Source organism: Ailuropoda melanoleuca, chromosome X, assembly GCF_002007445.2.
Source record: "Ailuropoda melanoleuca isolate Jingjing chromosome X, ASM200744v2, whole genome shotgun sequence".
Lineage (NCBI taxonomy): Eukaryota > Metazoa > Chordata > Mammalia > Carnivora > Ursidae > Ailuropoda > Ailuropoda melanoleuca.
The window spans coordinates 32042003-32069262 of record NC_048238.1 but is presented as its reverse complement, the minus strand read 5'-3'; the positions used below and the strand labels follow the sequence as shown (position 1 = coordinate 32069262).

Genomic DNA, 27260 nt, shown 5'->3' with positions numbered 1-27260 from the left:
ATCCTGATACCTTTGCCTTGGTACGTGAGAAATTTCTTTGCCCTGGCCACTTTCAATACTGTATCCTTGGATCTAATATTTGCGAATTGCACTATGACGTGACGTGGCGTAGGTTTGTCGTGGTTGAGCTTGGGAGGGGTTCTCTCTGCCTCTTGGACACGAATGTTTGTTTCCTTTGCTAGGTTAGGGAAGTTTCAGCTACAATTTGTTCAAAAATCTCTTCTAGACCTCTGTTTTTCTCTACCCCCTCGGGGATGCCGATGATTCTGACATTGGAACGTTTCATTGAGTCAGTAATCTCCCGTAACCTACATTCTTGAGATTGGATTTTTTTGAGCCAAGTTTCTGTTTTAGCTTTCTCTCTACTAACCCATCCTCTAATTCACTAATTTGTTCTTCTGCCTCATTTACCGTGGCTGTCAGAGCATCTAGTTTTGACTGCATTTGATTCATAGCATTTTTAATTTCTGCCAGATTCACTCTCGTTTCCACCCTTAGAGATTCTATATTCTCATTAATATTTTCGTTAATATTTTTTTCAAGTCTACACATCATCTTGACCATTGTTACTCTGAACTCCCATTTCTGGTAATTTGGTTATATCCATATCCATTAGTTCTGTGGCAGAGGCCACAGACTCATTATCTTTTCTTTGCTNAGTTCTGTGGCAGAGGCCACAGACTCATTGTCTTTTCTTTGCTGAGGGGGATTTCTCCTTCTCATCATTCCGATGAGGAGAGGTTGCGGGGTTGTCCAGAGCCCAAATTATTGACCAGGACCCAGGCAGTGTGCACTTGTTCTATAGGCATCTTTGGGATGTGGGCTTCTTGATTTTTCAGCCTGCCTTCTGGGGGAGGGGCCTGCCGTGCTGATACTCAGGCAACCCTGTTTGGGTAGAGTCTCTGTGTCCCCTGTGAGGGGGGATGGGGATGGGCACACTGTGAGCCGGTATTTCTGGGCTTTTGTTCTCTGGCGGCTTTCCCTGGTGGTTTTCTGTGACTCTTCTGAGAGTCAGAGCAGCAGCGGCTGAATCTCAGCCTCTGTCTCAGAACAGAGNACTCTTCTGAGAGTCAGAGCAGCAGTGGCCATATCTTAGCCTCTATCTCAGAACAGAGAGATCACAGTCAGCTGTCCACTGAGCTCTTCTGGCCCCTTTAACTCTGTTTCTGTTGGTGCTGCTCAACCCTACGGCTTCCCGGGATGTGCGCCCCACACCCGGCATCCCAGCCCTCACTTCCAGGGCCAGGCGCGTCTCTGTCCTTTGTGTTTCTAATACCACCAGCCGCCCCCGTGTGCTCTGGAGCTCTGTTTCAGTGTGGTTCTCGTGCACTCCGGAGCTCCAGTTTTCAAACTGGTTGCACGTGCGCTCCCCGGCTCACAGTCCCAGTCTGCTCTCTCGCCGGAGCTGTCCGCAAGTCTGCCTGCTCCCCCGTGCAGGTGACTACCGCTTCCCGGGGCCCGAACGCGGTGGCTTCCTCCCCCTTCCGTTTATCTTCCGATATCTGTGCGGGTTTCACGGCTCCCCATTTCATACCTCGATACTCAGTGCTGGAGATGTTCATTTGTAGAGATCCAGATGTGTCTTCCTGTGTCTCAGGCTGATTCCATGGGTTTTCAGGATGGTCTGGTACCTATCCAGCTCGACTCAGGGGACCAGCTGAAAAAGGGGACCCCTACTCCTCCGCCGTCTTAACTCCTCCCAGTGTATCATTTAAAGCCACTGTTTCCCCATTGATTTTCTGCTTGACTGAACTGTCCATTGATGTAAGTGGAGTGTTAGAGTCTCCTACTATTATTGTGTTACTACCAATTATTTCTCTTTTTTTTGCTATTAACCTTTTTATGTATTTGGGTACTCCCATGTTGGGTGCATAAATATTTACAATCATTATATATTCTTCTCAGAATGTCCCCTTTATTATTATGTAATGTTCTTCTTTGTCTTTTGTTACAGTCTTTGTTTTTAAAGTTTATTTTTTCTGATATAAGTATTGCTACCCTGGCTTTCTTTTGACGTCCATTTGCATGATTATTTCTCTATTATTTCTCTCAGAGAGAGAGCGCGCATGCATGCATGAGTGGGGGGAGGGGCAGCAGGAGATGGAGAGAATCTTAAGCAGATTCCCTGCTGAGCATGGAGCCTGATGCAGGACCCAATCCCACGACCCTGAGATCATAACCTGAGCTGAAACCAAGAGTCATTTGTTCAACAAAGTGAGCTACCCAGGCACCCCCCATCCCCTCACTTTCAATCTCCAGGTGTCTTTTGGTCTTAAATGAGTCTCTTGAAGGCAGCATATAAATGGGTCTTGTTTTTTTATCTTCTCTGTCACCCTATGTTTTTTGATCGAAGCATTTAGTCCACTTACACTCAAAGTAATTATTGATATCTGTATATTTGTTGCCATTTTTAAACTTGTTTTATGGTTGTTTCTTTAGATTTTCTCTGATCCTTTCTTCTCTTGCTCTCTTTCATGGTTTGTTGCCTTTATTTAGTGATATACTTGGATTCCTTTCTCTTTATTCTTTGCATATTTATTACTGGTTTTTGATTTGTGGTTGCCATTAGGTTTGTATATGACATCTTCTGCATATAGCAGTCTATATTAAGTTAATGGTCTCTTAAGTTTAAATCCATTCTTCTCTCCCCACCACATTTTAGGTATATGGTGTCATATTTTATACACCCTTGTATTTTATGAATCCCTTGGCTGATTTTTACAGAAATATTTATTTTTACTGCTTTTGTGTTTTCTTTTTCATACTCTCATTTATGATCCTCCTTTCCACTCAAAGAGTTCCCTTTAATATTTCTTTAGGGCTGGTTTAATGCTCATGAACTCCTTTAGTTTTTGTTTATCTTGGAAACTCTTTATCTCTCCTATTCTGAATGATAGCCTTGCTGGATAGAGTATAACTAGCTACACATTTTCCCTTTTAGCGCGTTGAATATATTATGCCACTCTCTTCTGGCCTGCAAAGTTTCTTTTTTTTTTAAACTTTTATTTATTTGAGAGAGAGAATGAGTGAGAGAGAGAGAGCACAAGTGGGGGAAGGGATGGAGGGAGAAGCGGACTCCCCGTTAAGCAGGGAGCTCCATGCAGGTCTCAATCGCAGGATCCCAGGATCATGACCCAAGCCGAAGGCAGATGTTCAACCAACTGAGCCACCCAGGCACCCCATGTTTCTGCTGAAAAATCTGATGATAGTGTTATAGGTTTTCCCCTTGTGGGCAAGTTTTTGTTTCTCTCTTGGTGCTTTTGAGATTCTCTTGTTATGTTTAATCTTTGCCATTTTATGTGCCGTGATGTGTACCTCCTTATGTTCATCTTGTTTGGAACTCTCTCTGCTTCTTTCACTTGGACATCAATTTCCTTCCCTAGGATAGGGAAGTTTTCAGTTATTTCTTCAAGTAAGTTTTCTACACCATTCTCTCCCTTCTTCCTTCTTCTTCCTTCTCCTCCTCCTCCTCCTTCTTCTTTCTTCCACTACAATGTGAATGTTTGTTTGCTTGATATTATCTAAGAGATCTCTCAATCCTCATTTTTAAAAATTCTTTCCTCTTTTTGCTCTTCAGCTTGTGTACTTTTCATTACCTCTCTAGTGTGCTTTTTCTTTCAGTTATTGTATTCTTCAACTCTGATTGGTTCTTTTTTATATTTTCTGTCTCTTTATTAAAGGTCTCAGAGTTCTTCCATTCTTTTTTCCAGCTTGGTGAGTATCTTTATGATCATTACTTTAAATTCTTTATTAAGCATGCTTATCTCTGTTTCATTTAATTTTTTTTTCTGAGTTTTTTCTTGTTCTTTCTTTGGAGCATATTTCTCTGTCTCCCCATTTTGCCTGACTTCCTGTGTTTGTTTCTGTGAATTAGGTGGAAGGGCTACTTCTCCTAAAATTGGAATGGTCTTGCATGTGATGTCTCCCCAGCCATGGTATGTGATTGGTGACTTTTGCTGACTAGCTGGAGCTGTGGCTGTACATGTTAGTTACTCTTTTAAACCCTGGCTTTTTACAGAGAGAATAAGGAAAGAATGATAATAAAAGAAAAAGGGAAAGAAAATAATAAAAATGAAAAAAGAATCAAAAAAAAGAAAAAAAAAACAAAAAAAGACAAAAATTTAAAAGTAAAAAAAATGAAATTAAAAAGTAAAAATTCACACACACACACACAATCACAGCTTGTTTTCTTTGCCCTAGCATCACAGGGCAGTTGGTGTGGGCTTGTGGAGGCTGGGCTCACTGAGGTCACAGACTCACTGTGAGCCAGAACCTGCTCTGGTCTGAGCTTTTAAGGGGGTGGGAGAAAGAACATCTCTGCACTTCTTCAGCCCTTTAAAACTGCAGCTTTTTTTCTGTATCCCAGCAGGTCTAGAGCTATGTGGACTTGTGGACCCTCAGCTCACTGAAGTTAGCAAGTTCACTAAGATGACTGGCATGGTCCTTTATGGTATCTGGACTCTGTTCTGGTCTAGGTATTTAAGGTGAGGTGGGAATGTAAACTGTGTGGTTCTCCAGCCCTTCTGACCTGGAGAGCTTTCCCATAGCTCCTTCACCACTTGGCAGAGTTTTAGCATTATCTCTTTTCTGTGCTAGTTGTCCCTTTAAACTGAAGGTTTTTTCCTGTGTCCAAGGACAGAAGGATCTGTTCCTGGTCACTCAGTACTATCCCCACTGCTATTCATGGTGTTGGGGGTGGAGGTTACCTTTGTTACCATTTATTCATTTCTCTTGCTGTTCTCTTGCCATTCTCTCTGTCTTTGGTTGTTCAGTATTTGTTCAGTCAGCCCTCAATTCTTCTTCAAGAGGAATTGTTCTATTAATAGGTATAATTTGGTGTGTCTGTGGAGAAGGTGAATTCAGGGTCTTCCTGTATTGCCATCTTGAACCAGAACCCCCACTCTGCCTTCTTGATTCAGCTTTCATAATGTAAACAAGTGTTCTATTCATGGTCTATTTTGCACCAAGTTTTTTGCCTCCTTTGTGCTTTTTTTGTGATTTAGCTATTTAAAGTGGCCCCCCAAGTATAGTGCTGAAGGACTGTGAATGTTCTTAAGTTCAAGAAGACTGTAATGTGCTTTACAGAGAATACGTGTGTTAGATAAGCTTCCTCAGAAATGAGTTATTGTGCTATTAGCTGTGAGTCTCCTCAGGAGACTGGCCCTAGTGAGCCCTGGTTAATAGAGGTGACCAGGGAGCCAGTCCCAGGGCTGTGACCAGATAATAAATGAAAGATGTGATGAGTCCTTACCAGACCAACTTATTTCCTGCATTCTTGCTAAGCTTCACAATTCTATGGGGTAGGAATTGCTTCTTTATAATTTTCTAGCATGAGGAAACTGAAATCTAGATTACAAATTATTTGCCCAAGATGATATGAAAACTGGATAAAGTCAGATCTGACTCTCAACTGTACCCCCTAAGTGATCTCAATCATCTCTTTAATAAATGGAGTATAAACAGGACACTGGGCCATGTACTTTCTTGAGGCCTTTCCCAGCTTAAGTAACATGAGAACAGAGAAGTACAGGCACAAGCAGGAAAAAGCTGTTGATTCCATAGTTGCACAGTAACACCACCTGCCCTCTGCCCCAGCTTTCTTGGACTGTCCTAACCTTTGGCAAGGCCAGTTTTCTCCTATTCAGCTGCACAGAATAGTCTCTCCTTGCTCACTTTCTACTAGAAAATTAATTTAAAGTTTAAAAAATCGTGAAGGACTATAGTTTGAGAATGAACAATGCTTTTCCTCAGTGTGCTGCCAAGCCTCTAGCCATAGATGGGAAAAGGGAGATTAGGTTGTGCAGGCTGTCCTCTCATGTGCTTGTTAGAACACCACAGTTTTTTGTTATTCTTGATTTCAATATTGTGCTTCTGTTTTATAGGTGGCCCTTCCATATATGGAGGTGGTCTTCCATCCTTCATTTGGAAAGATCAATATTTCATTGTCAGGGTAGAGAAGAGATTTGGATTGCTTTTCCTTGTAGAACCAAAACTAGTTTTCTAGAAAGTTATTTAGCCCCCCTTTCCCAACCTGTTATTCCTTGGTCAATTCAACTAATAGCGATTGCTATTTGTATATGCTGATTTTCAATAAGAATGTAATTTTATGAGGTCTCGACAATATTTCCTTCCCTCTTCCCCCTCTGAACTGATTAGTGCACATAATAGGCCCCAAATAATTGCCTAATGGATATACCTACTGCTTGGATTAGCTAAACCAACACTTCAAATGTGGCTCTCAAGTGCCCACTGCCATTTTTTAGTCTAGGAATGAGGAGTGGAGGTGATAAGGCAAAAAATATATATATATTATGGTCTGCTTTCAGCATTTTCTAGCCCCCAGTAGACTCAAGCTCAATTCTTGCAGAAATGAGCTCAAAGAGCAGTGAGGTATCATTACTGGCCCTTAATACTCTCCTGACAGTTATTTTATGATTGAGCACATGTGGTTCAAATATCCAATAGCCCAGTTGTACTTTTTATTCTAGGAGTTCAAATGATTCCTCTGTCACATGTGGCAAGAGACTATGGCTTTCTTGTGAAAAGTTCTGGACTAGCAATGACTCCACTGACCTCTTACTACTTATCAAATTGTCAGTTTGACCCAAGGAGGAGTATGGAAGAAACACTACAGGAGAAAGGTGAATAGCGACAATCTTGGTGGTAGGGGCTGCCCTACGTAGAGGTGCCACATCTTATTTTATACCCTCTAAGGCAGAGTTTGTTTGTAAAAAAATGGTTGAAGAAATAGGATTATCCTCTAAAGGAGTAAGTGTGCAATACGATTTTTTTTTCATTACGATGTTTTAAGAAGACAAATGTTTCCATTTTCTTGTAGTATTTGTTTCTTAAGTTATATAGGACAGTAGTCTTAATCTTTGGGTTATAGACCTTGGTACAGCTTTGTCTGAGGGCTGAATAATGGCTCACAATGGACTGCTGTCTTCATAAGTATGTAAATACTCTTGTGATTAAGAAAATACAAATTTATTTAAAAATTTGTTGCTGGTAACTGCCCATATATCCAGGCCTACCCTGGGGTCATCTAAAGATAGTTCCTGTGCTCTCTGCCTGAGAGTTTTCTCTGTCCTCAGGAGTGAGCTCAGTTCATGGATGGCAGGTCAGAAGGGCTGGAGAGTTAATGCCCATAGGAACTATCCTCATACAAGGAGGGACAGTAGTTCGTGCATAAATACTTTAGGTTCTTTGTCATGGAAGAGATAATTCTGAGGTGCATAGTTCATAGTCTCTCTGAGACTCCTCATTGGGATTGAGCCCCAGTGGCCTATAGCAGCAACCTGCCCATGAACTTATTCTATTAGATTCTTTCCCTTCCTTGTCTTACTTCCTCATTCCCATTGTGTTTCTTGGTGTCACCTCCAAAACAAACTACTTGCAGTCCAATCTTTGTTTCAAGGGTATACTTGAGGGAACCTTAAGACAAAACCTTATTCATTACTAGGAAATTTTCCTTATTATGGGCCTTCCTATATAGGTATGACAAACATTACTCTTTCTCTGTGTGTGGTTGGGGAATGGGTATGAATCTTGTTTTAGTTTAAAAAGGAGTCCTTAAACAGTAAAATTAGGAGTATGGCCTCAAAGAAAAGCAACTAATTGGGCCTCGTGAGTGTTCTTACACCTAAAACTTTTTTGTACATGAAGTTTAACGATACCTGGATGCCTCTGCTACTGATGCTAAGTAACCTTGCTCCCTCTCTTCCTCTTCCTCATTATTCGGCTCTGCATTTTTAGCAGCCCTCTAACATACAACCCTCTAATATACATAAGTGCTAGCCAATTAAACTTTTTTTCAGAAAGAGAAAGACATATAACTACCTTTACCATAAATGCCATGAAGACAAGGTCATCATTGTTTCAACAACACCCAGAGCAGGACATGACATACAGTAGCAGCTCAATAAATATTAGATTTTAAAAAATGAATGATTTAACAAGTCAACAAACCAGTTGACTAATAAATGAAATCATATGCTCTGGATTTGGTGTTGGTCTGGGCAAGGCAGTATCTCTCTCAAAATGTAAATTTCCACATGTCATAGCACCCAACAGAAATCCACAGTGATTTATGTTTCTTCTTCTCCCTGTGTCCCAGAAGGTTGCATCGCCCTTGACAGGTTAAGGTGGTCACAACACTTGGGGATATTTCTATGGAATACAGAAAAGCACCCACTTGGGGCTGCAGCTGGGTGCAGAGTGAATCTGTGCACATTGATTTTTTTCCCCACGTACATTGCCTTGTTCAGTTTTGATCACAGACTTCAAGTAGGACATTAGCAGTACTGGAAACATCTTCAGTAACAGCAATTTGTATAATTGAGGGGCTGGAGAACCCTACTGAGTGGATTTTCTAAGTAAGAACTCTTCAGTCTTCAAAGACGTCCTAACATGAGTGCAAGATTGAAGCTTATAAAATCTGAATGTATATAGAGAAAATTAACTTAGGCTTGTTTGTTTTTCAAATTCTGGAGTGAAGAGTCACCCTTTGGAACTTGGAAAAGACAGTTTAGTTCAAATTAAAGGCAGCAATGCATACTTTACGTAATGGATAGTAAATGTGAAGGACATATTTCCCAGGAGGGTGTATGGCTTCAAAATACTCATGACTTTAATAAAGTATTAGATGAACTCATGGGTGGAAGATTACTAAGACAAGTAAGGGAGGTTTCAGGCATGATTGGGCTTTTAAAGTCAATAGAAAAAAGTACCAAATAGGGTAAAACATCAATTTGGTACCATTAATATCATCTGGAATACTGGTTGGATAGTGTGTGTGGTATTTCATATGTTATGTTGCTGTGTACTGATGAAAGTGATTAATACATACCTTTTTGCAAATGTGATAAAAGGCTATGGACAGTGTGTAGAGAATGAGATAATTAAGGACATGTGTGAAAGTAGCTGTAAGTCTGTGGGCACACATGCTGAAAGTAAGTCACATTATTGGATCATATACCAAACCCTTTGTATTAACTGCCCTGACCCTCTTCAATTATCACCATCAAATTCCACCATAGAATTCAAACTTCTGGTTTGGGGTTGTGTAGGAAAATGTCACATGACCACATCTGTTGGGGGAGATGAAGCAGGGAAGAAAATGCTGGTAATAGTGATTGAGGATCCTGAGCTATACTGTCTTTGAGGAGAGAATACATCTTTACATGGGAGAACAGCTGCTTAGGGTCTGAAGTCATGGTTCACATTTTATCCGTTGGATCCCTTAATTATGTTTACAGTTTAGAAATAAAATATACTTTCAAGACTCTTCCATGAGGAAATGAGTTTCAAATCATATTTCCAAATTCAATGCTAACCTTTTTAGTCGATGGTGCTGAATAAAATTGTTGCTTTGTAAAATCGGGAAATGGTTTAAGTGGCTGTGATCCACACATTACATTTGTTATTTAAGGTAATAGCTTGTAAAGCTACATTTTTAAGTGGGACGTCAAATCATTACCTCTCATCTGCTTTTGAAGTCTTAATTGCCAAAGGGAATTATTTTGAATAAAGTTAATTTTGGAAGTTACATTTAAATCACTCCTCATATTGTCAATCAACAATTCCCCCCAAAATCATAACCCTATTTTTCTTATACATAAAAACAAAACTACACACTCTCCCATTTTCTTCAAATCTCTAAGGTAGTTTTTGCATGCAATGAAAGGTTTATGCATTGTTGTTTTTGTCAGGAGTGGAAAAATATTTTCTCAAGGTTAAGTTATTCAACTATGGTGGTATATAAATATTGAAAAAAGTTACCAGGGAAGTTCTGGAATATACTATAAAAATGGTATAAATACTAGAAACTCATTTCTTACGAGATGTCTAAATGTGAGGGAGAACTAACTAGATTTTATTCTCAAGTTATTTTGCTTATTATAAATAAGATTTATGACCTTTAAACAGTACCATATAATAGGCTTAACAATAAATATAAACAACTAAAGTTGTTTTTGTAATACTTTGTGATGACATCATACTTGTATGAAATAATATGTTTTGTTCTACCTATATGTGCTGTGAGGGGTATCAGTTATCTTTGGATTATGGTCAATTTCAATTGTGTATAAAAATAGAATATTACTATAAACTCCCTTGTTCCCATCTTCCACCTTCAACAATTATTAATTCACAGCAATATTTCTCCCCTTCCTCTTTTATTATTTTGAAGAAACTATAAGACATTATTTCTTTTTACCCATAAATATTTCAGTATGTATCTCTAAAACTGAGAACACTTTGTTAAATAATACCATGGTATCCTTAAATGTGTTTTTAAACTTTTGTATTTATAACTGGAAAGGCAAACTGCTCCCTTTCAAAGATGAAAGCTTTGCTGTCTTAGAGTGCATCAAAAAGAGTGTCTTGCTCTGGATGAGTGATACTGCCAAGAGACTATTTCACGTAAATTGGCAGTTATGTGAGAAACAGCTCTAAAGAACAATGCACTGCAGTCAGCAAAAGGTCATGGGCTATGCTTTCCCCTTCTGATTGGAGAAATAAAATTTCAGAGTTCATACCAGTAAATATGGAGGTGATGAAGCACTTCCTCAAGTTTTTTTTATATTTGCTATGTTAAAAGGAAAAAACAAGAATTTGTAGGTCCCCTTTGTGAATATATATATTTTTTAAAGATTTTATTTATTTATTTGACAGAGAGAGACAGCCAGCGAGAGAGGGAACACAAGCAGGGGGAGTTGAGAGGAAGAAGCAGGCTCCCAGCGGAGGAGCCTGATGTGGGGCTCGATCCCAGAACACCAGGATCACGCCCTGAGCCGAAGGCAGACGCTTAACGACTGAGCCACCCAGGCGCCCCTGTGAATATATTTTTTTAAAGATTTTATTTATTTATTTGAGAGAGCAAGAGTGCGTGCAGGGGGAAGGGCAGAGGAAAAGGGAGAGAGAGACTCCCGAGCAGATTCTGAGCTGAGCACAGAGCCTGACACAGGGCTCATCCCAGGACCCTGAGATCGTGACCTGAGCTGAAATCAAGAGTGGGACACTTAACTGACTTAGCCACCCAGGCACCCCCCTTTGTAAATATTAAGAAGACATCTTGCAATACTGGTCCAGTCATAAATATGTTCCAAGAAGACTGGTTCTTAAGAGTTTCATATTTCCAGCCCAAGTACACAAGAGCTATACAAAAAGTGATTCTTAACATTATGGGTTTGTGGGAAAAAAAATACAGCTGACCCTTGAACAACATGGGAGTTAGGAGCACTGACCCTCTGCATAGTTAAAAATCCATGTGTAACTTTTGACTCCGCAAAAACTTAACTGCTAATAGCCTACTGTTGACCAGAAGCCTTGCTAAAAACATAAACAATTGATTAACACATATTTTGTATGTTATACATGTTATATATTGTGTTCTTACAATAAAGTAAGCAAGAGAAAAGAAAGTATTAAGAAAATTATAGGGGCACCTGGGTAGCGCAGTGGTTAAGCATCTGCCTTCGGCTCAGGGCGTGATCCCAGCGTTCTGGGTTCGAGCCCCACATCAGGCTCCTCCACTAAGAGCCTGCTTCTCCCACTCCCCCTGCTTGTGTTCCCTCTCTTGCGGGCTGTCTCTCTCTGTCAAATAAATAAATAAATAAAATCTTTAAAAAAAAAGAAAATTATAAGAGAAAATATATTTACAGTACTATATATATTTATCAATACCATAAGATTATGTTGTCTGTTACAAGATGAATCATTTTTTTTGTCAGTACCTGTATCAATATTGTCTTAAATGATACAAAACATTGTAGATGTTATACATATTATTAGTACTGGACATCAAACATGAAAAGATAATGTGAAAAAGAGATATTTCTTTATTGGTATAACACATGCATATATTGATAATGAAGCAGCAAAACAGTTGCTTTATGATAGTCTAGTAAAATTAATTATGATTGCTTCACAGTAGCCTAGACTATACACTAATGAAAGAATCATTGTAAAATTTTATGGTGTATGGTATTATAGTAATATTCATAATACAATATTGGAAACATTGTTACATTAAAAAAACTACCTGTGATGGGGCGCCTGGGTGGCACAGCGGTTAAGCGTCTGCCTTCGGCTCAGGGCGTGATCCCGGCGTTACGGGATCGAGCCCCACATCAGGCTCCTCTGCTATGAGCCTGCTTCTTCCTCTCCCACTCCCCCTGCTTGTGTTCCCTCTCCCGCTGGCTGTCTCTCTCTGTCGAATAAATAAATAAAATCTTTAAAAAAAAAACTACCTGTGATGATAGGCTGATACACAGTTTCTCCAATTATGAGGGTAGGAATACTGTATGGTAATAGAATTCTTTGAAAGCAAAGTTAGGAAACAAAAAACTAACACATTACTATTTTTATACTAAATACCACTCACCTTATGCCCATGGAAGGATAGGTTACCCACTTCCAATGTTTGCACACAGTGTTCTACACAATGAATACTTAGGCAACAATGATGACAAAAAACATCTCATACATTTCTTGGCATTCAGTTATTATACTTTCACAAGAAGACATACACCTACACAACAGATAAATTCATTAACTGTACAGCATGACAATTATTTACTATTTGTTAACTTGAAGTGGATCATCATAAAGACCTTCATCCTTGTCTCCTTGTGTTGAGTGGGCTGAGGAGGAAGAGGAAGAGGAAGAGGAGGTGTTGGTCTTACTGTCTCAGGGGTGGCAGAGGTGGGAGAGGTGGGAGAGGTGGAAGGGAAGGAAAGACCAACAGGCCCACTGGGTGTAACTTTATGGAAATACATTATAATTTCTGTCTGACTTTTTTCATTTCTCTTAAAATGTTTCTCTATGGTACCAATCCTGCATTTCCTGTTTGCTTTTAGTAATTTTGCAAAACCAGCGCCTGTATCATATGATAAAATAAAGGAGATGTTCAAATTTTAATATTTGTGGGCCCTGCTCAGGGGCTCTTAGGAAAGCTATGTTTTAACATTTACCAAGGTCAGAATGACTTGGCAAAACCTCAATGCATGGGATCTCTTTCTGCCCCGAGCACAACATTGTACATCCGTTTTGTTGTCAAATGACCTAAAAAAGTACACTTCAAACATTAAGATAAGTAAGACCTCCCTGATTCTCATGAGAGTGACATCATACAGACCTGCTCATACTGAAAGCTTAAAGTCTATGACTTTCTGAAATAGCTTTTGTCATGATGATTTGTAACTTCTTATGTAAAAAAAAAAGTCTATAACCGTACACCAGTTATGCCTTCCCCAAAACACTCTCTTCTTTGTGAAAATTGTATATCTTTGGCAGCTATCCTAACTTGGATTTGAAAAAAACTCACTTTCTTTCTTTTAGAGATTCTAAAAAGGTTTGTTCATTTGGTGTTGACACATAGAAGGGTCCATGTTGTAGAAGACGTCAAAAGCCGTCTTGAATAATTGAAACCCTTCTGCCAGACTGTCTAATGTCTGTTTGTTTTCTGGCTCCACTACCTCTACATTTTCTTCCTCATTGTCTGGCACTGGTTGAGAAGCACTCACCTCCATCAAGTCATCTTCTGTTCATTCCTCTGGTGTGGTGTCTAATAGGTCTTGAATTTCTCCAAGATCTATACCTTGAAACCCTTTACTCCCCACCTTTTTTCCCCCATAGCCACAGTCTCTTTCATGATTTCCCTGACTGGCTCTGTATAAATCCTGGGAAGTCATGGAGAGGATCTGGACAGTTTTCTTCAGCAGGAATATATTATTTGGGGCTTAATGGCTTTCATGCTTTTCTTATAACAATAATGGCATCTTCAATGTTGTAATCCTTCCAGACTTTCATGATGTTCTCTATTGGGGTTCTTTTCCATAGCATTGACAATCCTTCCCATAGAGGATGTGTGTAATGAACCTTAAGTGTTCTTGTGACCCCTGATCTAGAGGCTGAATTAGAGACATTGTGTTTGGGGGCAAGTAGATCACTTTGACACCATTGATGTTGCACTCATGGGGTTCTCGGTGGCCAGGAGCATTGTCCAATATCAAAAGAACTCTAAATGACAGTCTCTTACTGGCCAGGTACTTCTTTCCTTCAGGGACAAGCATCGATGGAACCAATCCAGAAAAAGACTTCTCATTGTGGTACAACTAGAAGACTAGCAACCAGTGTTTATCTTTCCCTTCAAGGCTCGGGGGTTAGCAGCTTTATAAATAAGGACAGTCCTGATCATAAACCTAACTGCATTTGCACAAAACAGTAGTTAGCCTATCCCTTCCTTCCTTAAATCCTGGTACTCATTTCTCTTCCTTACTAATAAACGTCATTTGTGGTATTATTTTCCCCTCAGAATACAGCAGTTTCATCTGTTTTAAAAACCTGTTCAGACAGATATCCTTTCTCCTCAATGATTTTCTTAGAGGAGTCTGGGAACTCATCTCTGCCTCTTTGTCAGCAGAAGCTGCATCTCCTGTTATCTTGACATTTTTTAAGCCAAACCTCTTTCTAAAATTGTCAAACCATCCTTTGCTGGCATTAAATTCTCCAGCTTTAAGTCCTTCACCTTCCTTTTGGTTTAAGTTGTCATGTATGAATAAATGTCATATAATAATTTGCTTTTTCTCAAATCATATTAGAATCTATAGGTATGCCTTTCTTATAGCGACCCTGTACCTACATAAAAGCTACATTTTTAATACAAGATAAAACTATATTTTGCAAAAAGTGTGAGGTTTTCATACCTGCTGGCATTGCTGCAGTCATGGCTTCACGAATTTCCTTTTCTATTTTTACAATGAGCCTTATGCTGGATTCATTTATCTTGACATGGTGGGCACCTGCAGCAGCAGACTGTCATGGCTTTTCTCTACTTCTTGGGAGCACTTCCAGCATCACTGGTGGCGCTTTGAATGGGTCCCCTGGTATTATGCAAGGTTTGAGGTACTACACACAACACAATGAAAAATACATGAGAACCACAGGAGATCACTTTTTGCTGTGATACACAATTTACTGGAGAGATGAACTGCTCACATGGATGTGGTTAGCATTGCATGGTGTTTTAAGTAGATACTCAACACACTTGAGCTCACGGCAATAGCAACAGGAGGTGGCTATGAAACTATTGCAGTAGTATACTTTTACTACAGTTAATTTTATGCAGTTATGATTTAATACTGCATCTTTATGTTTGTTTCCATTTCTCTCAACTGCAGATGGTGCCGTGTATGGTCTGTAAGTGTGCATAAGTTTCAATAAATGTTAACTTTTTATAATAGCTTTGTATACATGTTATGACAGTAAATGATAAAATTGGCTATATGTATATATATTATACATTCATGATATACCTTTTTATTAATTTTTTTGATATCTCTCTGCTACATGGTTTGAGAGATTTTGCAAATTGTCACACATCTCCAAAAATTTATCCAATATATTTATTGAAAAAAATCCATGTATAAGCGGATCCATGCAGTTCAAACCCATGTTGTTCAGGAATCAACTATACTGTGAAGAACCCAGTTTTTTATTTTTCTTGAAATAGTCATAGCTTATTTAATTATGATGATTGGCAATGTTATTTTATAATTATCCTTAGGTGTTTGGCATACCCCTTCTATATGAAGTATATGAATATATTAAGTTTGAATCATATGGAATTCCTCTTTTGTCCATCAAAATATTTAAATATTGGCAAATCCATGTAGCTCAATGTACGCATCAGTGACCATTTGAGGGAAAGCCCGGCATGTCTTCTCAATCTATACCAGTGGGAAGTCTGCTTATATTCATATAAAATACCACTTTTCATCTGTTAGTAGCATATCTTTATTTCTTAATTAGTTCATAAACTATGTCCTAAGAGCAGAATTTACAAATCCAAAAACTCTATATGTGAAAGCAAAAATCACAACTTAGAACCTAAGAAGTGCAGGCTTAGGTGAGACTTCAGAGGCTATCTCATTGTGGCAAACATTGCTGATTGTCCACAATATTTTTTGCTATCTCTTTTCTCTACTTCAGAGAAATTCCCTTATTTAGCTGAGCACATGGCCAGCCAATACAAATTGTTGTATGCCATGTATCCCTTGCAGCTAGTTGGGCCAGGTAACTGAGTTCTGACCAATGGAATGTGAGTTGAAGTAATAGGTTTCCTCCCTTTGCATTCCCTTTATCTGCTTGGTGGAATGCAGAGGCGGTGGTGGTGGGCCATCTTGGACCATGTGGGTGATGACAACACCCTACAAAGGGACTAGCAAGATGGGAGGAGTCTGGGGCCCTGTTATCTGAAGTTACCACACTACCCTGGGATGCTAATGCTCAGACATCTACTTGAGAGAAAGAGATAACTTATGTCCTAACTAATATGCTAGTCCAATGCTCTCAGTTTACAAGTGACAAAACAAAGACTCTGCGAGATGAACTTGCCCAGAATCACTCAGTCAGTGTGGCAGTTCTTAGAGTCTAATTCAGGCCTTTGAGTTCCACACCAGTTTCTCATCTTCTATTGTCTCTGTGCAAATGAGACCAATTAAACACAAGAATTACATGTAAAAAAAGTCACTTTGAAATTTAAAGTGCTGCTTTTATTTATTGTTGATAATGTTCTTTCACTAAGAATGGAGCTTTGTCTTTCCCCGCCTCCGAACGAAATGAGAAGATGATTTTTCTCAAACACAATGAAATATTAGACATTAAATTCTTGAGTTTCTCTGCCACATATAAATTTCATTTTACAATTGCCCTTCTCAAGTTTATAACATTGTGTTTAAATTTCTTTGATCATAAAAATAGAACTAATGGATGGTAAAATATGCTTGTAGGATTTGTAAACATTACAAATGGCTCAGCTTACTCTAAATAGCCTGAGGGCAAAAATCAAGATGAAGTTATTTCTGTCAATTTTGGGTATGGGTTGGATAAGTCATCCAACTTCTTCCCTAAAGTTGACATTATCTCTGGAGTTAATAAATTTTAGTTGTCAAGTGTTCCATTTGTTGTGGTTCTTTTCAGATAAATGAACATATATGTAGTAGTTTCTAAATAATAAATCTTAGTTGGGGATGCCTGGGTGACTCAGTTGGTTAAGCATCCAACTCTTAGTTTTTGGCTGAGGTCATGATCTCATGGGATTGAGCCCCACATCAGGCTCTGAGCCCAGTGGGGAGTCTGCTTAAAGGTTCTCTCCCTCTGTCTCATGCTCTCTCTTTCAAATAAATGAATAAAATCTTAAAAAAAATCTTAGCCATCATCAAGGACTGATGCGTATCTAAAATAGAGTTTAATTTTTAATTTTTATTTTTTTTATTTTTTATTTTTTTTAAAGATTTTATTTATTTATTTGACAGAGATAGAGACAGCCAGCGAGAGAGGGAACACAAGCAGGGGGAGTGGGAGAGGAAGAAGCAGGCTCATAGCAGAGGAGCCTGATGTGGGGCTCGATCCCATAACGCTGGGATCACGCCCTGAGCCGAAGGCAGACGCTTAACAGCTGTGCCACCCAGGCGCCCCTGAATAGAGTTTAATTTTTAAGATGACTTTGAAAGTGGTGGCAGGGACTTGAAAGTGTACTTTAGTGGGGTTAACATCTGCATGTGCGTGAGTGTGAACATTGGTGGGGAGGCTCATAAGGGTGTGTTCTTTATATGAAGTACCTTTATGTAAATGGTTCAGAAGGTAAAGGCAGGCAATTTATCTCTTAATAAAATGTCTAAAACACTGAAAGATTTATGCTTTAGCTCTTAATTTCACATGACAGCTTAGGAGTAGGAAGGTAGACAAGTGTTACACGTATTCCAAATTGTACCATATTAGGGAAATTGGTTTACTGATTGGCAGTCCCGCAAAAATCTCACCCATATACTAAATTGAACTAAATTTTATTTGGTTTGAACAAAAAACTACTGTAATACAGGTTTTCTTTGAAAGCAGTAGCAAAATTTGTAAATAACTTCCTTACAAATAAGATTCTAAGGAGATAGGAACAACCTAGTTTTAACAAAGTTAAAACATAAAACATAAAACAACAAAGTTTTATGGCAGAATCTAAAACAGTCCCAGTACATGTGATGCGGGACACTGAAATTCTGAGAAGTAAAGAAAGTCTCTGCGTAGAGAGGGTAGAGTGTGGTGTACCCAGAAGGAGAATGGAAACAAGAAGGTGACGATAATGGTGTCTGTCTGGCCTAAGAGAAGCATTCTGGAAATAACCCAACTTTTCATTGTTTCCAGCTCTGAGGCTGAGACATCAGTGAAGGGAAAGTTTTTTTTGATGAACATTATAACCAGACCTCAAAGGAGAACCTGTAGTTTTCTGCCCATAAAACTGCAAGAAGTTGAGCATAAAGTCATTTCTTTGGTTACAGAAAATCCACAGGCTGCCTCATTCATCCAAACAAGTGAATCAAACCTTGGGAAACTTGGAGCAAAAAAGTGGGAACCTGAGCTGGCAGAATAAAGAGAAACAAGTTCCAGAGGTATCCCACTTCCATATAATGAATTCATTGTCAAATTGTGAAAATATTACTCTCCGTGAAAATGGTATTTTTGGCAGATTATTACTTAATGCTGTGTTCTATACTGTGTACAGTACTTCAAACTATTCCTAGTCCTGTTTATGTTTCTGATAAATGTTGATTTTGTTAGTTTGAACTTATAAATAGCAAAACTCGAACATTGGAACTCAAAATTCTGAGAATCAATGATACAGGCATGTACACTGGAGTTTCAAACTAATTATGATTATATAAATTTAGGAGTCACCTGCCAATTTATCTATCATTTAATATAATTTTTAATTTTAGTAAGATAAGATAATAGGGCTGCATACCAAAATTAGGTGCCTTGAAGTTCTTCATAAAGAACATATTTGATTACAATTATTGATTACTTTGACAAAATTTTGTAGCCTTCTACAAATAGCATATAATAAATATAAACAAGATCCTTATGAAATGGTGAGTGTTATTAAATGGGCCAAAAACAAAAGGGCGTTAAGATAAAAAGACACTTAGTGATGGAGAAATAGATGGAGAACCATAGAATCACAAGGGATACTAGTGGTCATCTATTCTAGTACCTTCAACTTACAAATGAGAAAGTTGTGTCCTAGGGTGATTAGCTAGTTGATAGGGTTTGAGTTACAGCCTGTGACTCTGACTTCACCTCCAGCGTATGAATTCCTGGTAATAGTAGCCAGTCTACAAGATGGCCCCCGTTGATCCTAACCTCCTGGTATTCTTGCCCTATTGCAGTCACATCCCACACTGAATCTGGTCTGGCTGTGTGTGACCAGTGGAATGTGATAGAAGTGGCATTCTGGTACATCAGACCTGTAGGTAGGTCTCAGAAGCCTTGCAGTTTCTACCTGGGCCCCTGGAATGCTCAGTTTGGGGAAACCCTTATCCCTGGACCCCATTGCCATTCTGTGAGAAGCTCAAGCCATATGGAGGACATGTAGATGCTCTAGTCAATAGACATAGTTATGTTCCCTGTCAACAGCCAAACATGAACTGTCAGCTTTGTGAATGCAGCTTCTTGGACATCCCTCCCAATAGGGCCTTCTGAAAACTCTAGCCTTAACCAGCATCTGATTCCTATCAAATGAGAGGCTCTAAGTGAGATATATCCAGGTAAGCAGAATCAACACATAGAACCATGAGGGACTATAATAAATTGTTGTCTTCAGCTAGTAAGTTTTAGGATGATTTGTTATGCAGCAATGGATAATTGGAACAGAGATAGAACTAAGAACATGCGCAGAATTCCACTCCTTCATTAATGCTTGCAGTTAGTAAGTTTCACATGCATTATGTGATCAAGGAAATTGTCTCCTTCCCTATTTTTAACCAAAGTCTACCTGACCCAGACATTCAAATTCAATCTTTATTCCTTTTTATCCCCTTCTAACTTCTCTAACATTAAATTTCCTTAAAGACAATGATAGATAATGGCAACAACTTCACATAGCACTTATGTGCTAGTCACTAATGCTAAGTACATTTACACTCATTCAATCTTCACAAAACCATTATGAGGTCTGTTCTGTTATTATCCCCATTTAGGTATGAAGAAACCAAGGTACAAAGTAGTTTAAAAAAAAAAAAAAGAAGTGCTCTGTATCATTAGGCTATGAAGTATGGGGTTGGACTCCGAACCCCAACAGTCCAGCTTGAGACTACATCTTTAACCAATAGTATATGGACCTATCTTAACAGTGGTCACATTTTTAAGTAGAACTTGTGTAATTCTCTACCAGTTAGATAGTAAACTCCCAGAGAGAAGGGGCCGTATTTATATTATTCAACACAGAGTCCTCAACAGCTACTCTATTCCTAGTACATAATAGGCTTTCTCCAAATATGTTACACACCAAATGAATTACCAATACCATCTGAGTACCTTTTGGCAGGGAAAATTTGGTAAGAGCAAAATTTGAAATGCAGAATATCTAACAATAATTCTATGCTAACATCTTCTGACCCTTGCCCTGGGACTTGATGCTATAGCTTCTCTGTTGTAGAAAGTTCTGTGCATGTTTAACATGTATTCTTTTTGCACTTGAGTTTTCCCCTCAAGATTCATAACATAAAACATAAAAATGAATGCATTCAACTGAATCTAGGGTGGAAAAGGTAAAATTTTCACATCTTAAAAAGAACTGTTATTTCCTACATTTAACAGCTTCAGTGGGAGAGGGTCACACTAACCACCAGCAGATGTCATCATAGCATAGGACTTAAAACAAGGCCTTTCTAGGAGGTGAACTTCAAAGGCTGCTGCTGGGAGTGTACTTTTGTATAGTTTGGAAGGCAGCTTGGCGGTATCTACTAAAGCTGAGCATGCGCATGTCCTATGACCCAACAATTCCATTCTTACGTGTATGTCTAACAGAAATGCTCACATATTTCTTTTCATTAAATTTTAACTTAAATTTTTTTATTTGAATGTAGTCAACACACAATGTTATATTAGTGTCAGGGGTACAGCATGGTGATTCAAAAAGTTCATACATTATGCTATGCTCACCACAAGTGTAGCTCCCACCTGTCACGATACAACACTATTACATATTACAGTATCACTGACTATATTCCTTATGCTGTGCCTTTTATTCCCATGACTTATTTGTTGCATAAGTGGAAGCCTATATCTTCCACTCCCCTTCACCTGTTTTGCCCATCCCCCACCTACCTCCCCTCTGGCAACCATGATTTTGTGTTTGTTTTTACTTGTTTACTTGTTTACTTTTATTTTTTCTTTCTTTTTTTCTTTCATCATGATAAGTGTACTCTTTAATCTCCATCCCCTATTTCCCCCATCCTCCCACCCACCTCCCTCTGGTAATCATCAGTTTGTTCTCTATAGTTAGGAGTCTGTTTCTTGGTTTGTCACTCTCTTTTTTTACCTTTGCTCGTTTGTTTTGCTTCTTAAATTCCACATATGAGTAAAATCATATGGCATTTGTCTTTCTCTGACTGACTTATTTCTCTTAGCATAATACTCTCTAGCTCCAACCATGTCATTGCAAATGACAAGATTTCATTCATTTTATGGCTGAGTGATATTCCATTGTATATATATGTGCCACTTCTTTATCCATTCATCAGTCATTGGGCACTTGGGCTCTTTCCATAATTTGGCTATTACAGATACTGCTGCTATAATCATAAGGATACATGTATCCCTTTGAATTAGTATTTTTGTATTCTTTGTCTAAATACCTATTAGTGCAGTTGCTAGATTAGATGGTAGTTTTATTTTTAACTTTTTGAGGCACCTCCATACTGTTTTCCAGAGTGGCTGCACCAGTTTGCATTCCCACCAACAGTGCAAGAAGGTTCCTTTTTCTCCACATTCTCACCAACACTTGTCGTTTCCTGTGTTTTTTATTTTAGCCATTCTGATAGGTGTGAGGTGATATCTCATTGTGGTTGTGATTGGCATTTCCCTGATGATGAGTGATGTTGAGCTTCCTTCCATGTGTCCATTGGCCATCTGTATGTCTTCTTTGGAGAAATGTCTGTTCATATCTTCTGCCCATTTTTAATTGGCTTGTTTTTTGGGTATTGAGTTGTATCAGTTCTTTATAGATTTTGGATACTAACCCTTTGTGGATATGTCATTTGCAAATATCTTCTCCCAATGAGTAGTTGCCTTTTAGTTTTGTTGTTTCCTTTGCTGTGCAGAAATGTTTTATTTTGATGTAGTCCCAATAGTTTATTTTTGCTTTGTTAGACATATCTAGAAAAATGTTTCTATAGCTGATATCAGAGAGATTACTGCTTATGCTGCCTTCAAGGATTTTTATGGTGTCAGGTTCCACATTTAAGTCTTTAATCCATTTTGAATTTATTTTTGTATATGGTGAAAGGAAGTGGTATAGTTTCATTCTCTTGCATGGGGCTGTCCAGTTTCCCAGTGCCATTTGTTGAGCAACCATCATTTTGTTCTCTGCATTTAAAAGTCTAATTCTTTTTGTTGTTTGTTTATTTTTTAGGTTTCACATATGAATGAAGTCATATGGTATTTGTCATTCTCATTCTGACTTATTTCACTTAGCATAATACCCTCTAGGCCCATCAATATTGTTATAAATGGCACAATTTCATCCTTTTTTGTGGCTGTATAATATCACACATACTTTCATTAAAATATGTGTATGTAGCACAAATAAATCAGGAGGGGAAAACTGGCAATTTTTGTGTCTGCCATGGTTGTAAAGCACCAATACTTTCTTAAAATGTGCATTATATCTTAAACTGTGTCCAAAGTATACAAGATATCTTAGTATTCTTGAGCAAATATTTCTCTCATCTAAATGTGGATACTGGGACTTCATCAAGATAAAAAGCTCTGCACAGCCAAGGAAACAGTCAAAAAAAAAACTAAGAGGCAGCCCACGGAATGGGAGAAGATATTTGCAAATGACACTACAGATAAAAGACTGGTATCCAAGATCTACAAAGAACTTCTCAAACTCAACACACAAGAAACAAATAAACAAATCAAAAAAATGGGCAGAAGATATGAACACTTTCCAATGAAGACATACAAATGGCTAACAGACACATGAAAAAGTGTTCAAAATCATTAGCTATCAGGGAAATTCAAATCAAAACCACACTAAGATACCACCTTACGCCAGTTAGAATGGCAAAAATTGACAAGGCAGGAAACAACAAATGTTGGAGAGGATGCAGAGAAAGGGGATCCTTCTTACACTGTTGGTGGGAATGCAAGTTGGTACAGCCACTCTGGAAAACAGTGTGGAGGTCCCTTAAAAAGTTAAAAATTGAGCTACCCTATGACCCAGCCATTGCACTACTGGGTGTTTACCCCAAAGATACAGACATAGTGAAGAGAAGGGCCATATGCACCCCAATGTTCATAGCAGCATTGTCCACAATAGCTAAATCGTGGAAGGAGCCGAGATGCCCTTCAACAGATGACTGGATCAGGAAGATGTGGTCCATATATACAATGGAGTATTACTCAGCCATCAAAAAGAATGATTTCTCAACATTTGCTGCAACATGAATGGGACTGGAAGAGATAATGCTAAGCGAAATAAGTCAAGCAGAGAAAGACAATTATCATATGGTTTCACTCATCTATGGAACNCATATGGTTTCACTCATTTATGGAACAAGAGAAGTAAGAAGATCGGTAGGAGAAGAAAGGGAAGAAGAAAGGGGGGGTAAACAGAAGGGGGAATGAACCAGGAGAGACTATGGACTCTGGGAAACAAACCGAGGGCTTCGGGGGGGAGGGAATGGGATAGGCTGGTGATGGGTATTAAGGAGGGCATATATTGCATGGTGCACTGGGTGTTATACACAAGGAATGAATCATGGAACTTTACATCAGAAACTAGGGATGTACTGTATAGTGACTAGCATAATAAAAAAATATTATTAAGAAAAAAAATGTGGATACTTTCAACAAAATTGGCAGCATAAGACCTTACATAAAGATATTTGTAAGTGTTACATCTAACATTAAACTTTCCTTGTTTAAAACCATAAACAAATAAGAAAATACATATACAAGAACAGCAGTACTATAGGAAATATCCCCAGACTGGAAACTACCCAAATGTCCATCAACAATAGAATGGATAAGTAAATTGTACATTCACACAATGCAACATGAGATGGCAATGAGAATAAATGTCCTACAACTATACACAATAATGTGAACACATTTGAAAAAAATAATGCTTAATAAATGAAGCCAGTCAAAAAAGAGCACACACTGTCTTGTTTCATTTACATAAAGTAGAAAAACAGGATATGAAAATAATTGCAGGGAGGGATAGTAATTAGTAAGGGGCATGAAGGTGGGGGACTCTGGGATGCTGGTGATCGGGGCCAGCTATATAATTTGCAGGGCTCAAGGCAAAAGAAAAATGTAGGACCCCTTGTGAAAAATTACTAAGAATTTTAAGACAGCTTCAGTAGAGCATTCAATCAAGTGCAGGGACCTGGTAGATATGGGCCCCATGCAACTACACAGGTAAGCATTCATGAAGCCTGCCTAAAGGTAATGTTTTTAATCTTGATCTGGGCACTGGTCTCATGGATATTTCAGTGCATAATATTTAGTGAGCTATATGAGCATGTGCCTTTTTCTGTGTGTATGTTCTACTTCAATAAAAAGTGGAAATACACAAAGTGCCCAAACAAGGTCTTGGATGGGGGCCCCCAAATCCCACTCACAAACACACTTTTCACAAGTTATTGAACAGGGGCTCTGGTCAGCTTTCTACCCTTCATTTTTTAACATTTAGATCACTTTGCTAACAGTAAAATTTCCCTTCCCTTCAAATCAAACTAAACTCTTCCACCAAACAGATGACCACAGTTTTCTTTGAAAACATTTAAATTCCCAAGAATGTGAGGAGAGCAGGAGTGAGAACTGGAACAACCCTCAGCCACTTCCTCAATGGCTGTACACTTCTAGGAATTACACGCTGGCAAGATCCAAAGACCTTAGAACAAAACAGCATCAACCCTTCCTCTGAAGAATTTCTTTTTGCTCTTCCTTGTTTTGCTTGGTTTCATCCAAGGTAGTAAATTGGCATTAATATATTTACAAGTATACTGCCAGTTTTACATTCCCCTCTCTTTTCAATTTTGGGGAGAATACGAATTTTGTCTCAGAATAATTTCTTTCCTAACTGGTTATAATGATTGCCAGTGGCAGTTGCTCAGTCAGTAAAAGCAAGTGAGATAAACCAAACAGGTGTATATTTATTAGAGTTATTTTCAGCTGAAATTCATTCTCATTCTTTAGTAATGCTAGTCACACCTCACCATTGAAAATTAAAAGCAAACAGGAAAAACTCGAGTGGCTATCTTTCTTTGTGGACACTTGATATTTTTTGAACACTATTTCTATATGTTGGTGATTTCCCACCTCTTCAGAACAGAAACCAGAACTCACCTTTCCAGCTTCTCTTGTGGCTGCAGTGTCCCCTGATTATGTCCTATCAATCAGATGCAGTCAAGCAAGGCTGATTGGGAAGAGCACTTCGTAAGGGAAGGAGGAGGCATGCAGAATGGCCTTGCTTAACAGTGGAAGCTTAAGGTGTAAGTGTTGCCTCTCAGCAGATGAGCTGCTGGCTGTGTCGCCTCCAAGCCTGATTCTCTAGCCACCTCAAGGAATCTATAAGCTCCCTCATATCCCTTAATAAATCTCTTTTCCTGAAACAATCTGGAAAGGATCCTGTTGTTTGTAGCCAAGAGCCCTAAAATTACACCTCACTCACTGGCTCTCCCCTATAATACAGATATTCTAGAATTTACCAGACATTGCTGTCTTTTACCATCCAACCTTTGTCCATTATGTTCCCAGTGCAGGAGGCAATCTGTTAAAGAACGCGGATGTAACAGAAGCTCTCTCTGGTTCTTTTGTGGCTCTCTTCACAATAAGAGGTACTTGTTGCCTCTTGGTTTCTAGCTCAGAATCCTTACTTGCCAATTCTTAGAATGTCCTCATAGTTGAATGTACTGTTTTCATAGCTGTTACCACACTGTCCTTGGTTATTCTCTTGGTGGTTCCCCTCATTATATGGTGAGTGCTTCAGGGACAGGGATTGTACCTTGCTTGGCTTTGATCACCTGGGTCCCAGGTTAAGGTCCAGAACACAGTAGGTGCCCAATACATGTTAATTGAATGAATGTCTCTCAGGGCAAACACAAATCTATCAAAGTAATTTCACTCAGGTTGATTTATTAAACATCTATGCCAGTTGAAATTAAAGAGGCCATGATTGCTGTTCATGCCATGGCAGCTATTTACCAACCTGGGGGAATTACGCTATGACTCTACCCTGAGGACTCTTCTCTCATACCACTTACTGTGAGCATCAGTTTATTGGAGCAGTTTCCCTTCTTCCCCCCTGTGAGACTTCAGCTATATGAGCCACATAAACATTATACAGCCAATACTAATCCCATTTACAAGGGAAGAAGAGAAGTCCTGTTCTCTCTTCCCTCTAGTACCTCATCATACTCTCATTTTCTAGTTATTCCAATTTAATGCTTAATTGGTGGTATATAAAATTGGCACCAATTTGACAGCCTCTGTACATTCACCCCAAGTTCACGAGCTAGTAAACCCACTGACTATATGGGTGAACTATGAAAAGGTGCCCCACTGCAGTTTTCTAACTTCAGGTAGGTTATAAACTTAGTTTTGCGGATTCATTATTACTCCCCTACCGTGACAATGTCAACTTATGCCAATGTAAGTGAGGCCATAAGGAAGACATGATCATATGTGTGTTCTGTGAGTGAACACTTTGAAACTGACATCATTTGGCAGTGGATCAAAGCAAGAGAGAGTTTTGCAGAGTGGTAATTAATGAGCATGATCTGTGTTGCTGGAAATTCCCATGAAGAAACTAGAGGAAGAGAAGTCTAGAGTGCACAAAAAAGAATAATAATAATAGCTATGGAAAATCACGCATTTGGAAAACCGTACATGGACGCTGAGGCCTGTGGTTTATTCTTTCTCTGACTCCCAGAAAATTTATAATCCATATGTATTTATAATATTTTATACTATTTCTTCTCTTGTTATCTAAATTCCTTTTCAACCTCTGATTTTCTATTTAAAGTCTTGTCTACATAACTAGAGAATAAATTCTTAGAAAGTAGAATACATGAATAACAAGAACAAATATTTATTTGGGTGTCTCTTATATACCAGGCAATAATCTAGGTGTTTTCCTTATGTCATTTCTGTAACAAACCAAAGATGAGATACCGCTTACACTTTAT

The 27260-nt window shown here is 38.7% G+C and overlaps 1 non-coding gene across 1 annotated transcript; it reads right to left on the bottom strand.

The window, feature by feature from the left end:
* Positions 1–8103: 8103 nt before the first annotated feature.
* LOC117797574 lies at positions 8104–8224 on the bottom strand. Its single transcript, XR_004622580.1, has one exon. It is a non-coding gene; the product is annotated as a small nucleolar RNA SNORA77 (small nucleolar RNA).
* Positions 8225–27260: the final 19036 nt, after the last annotated feature.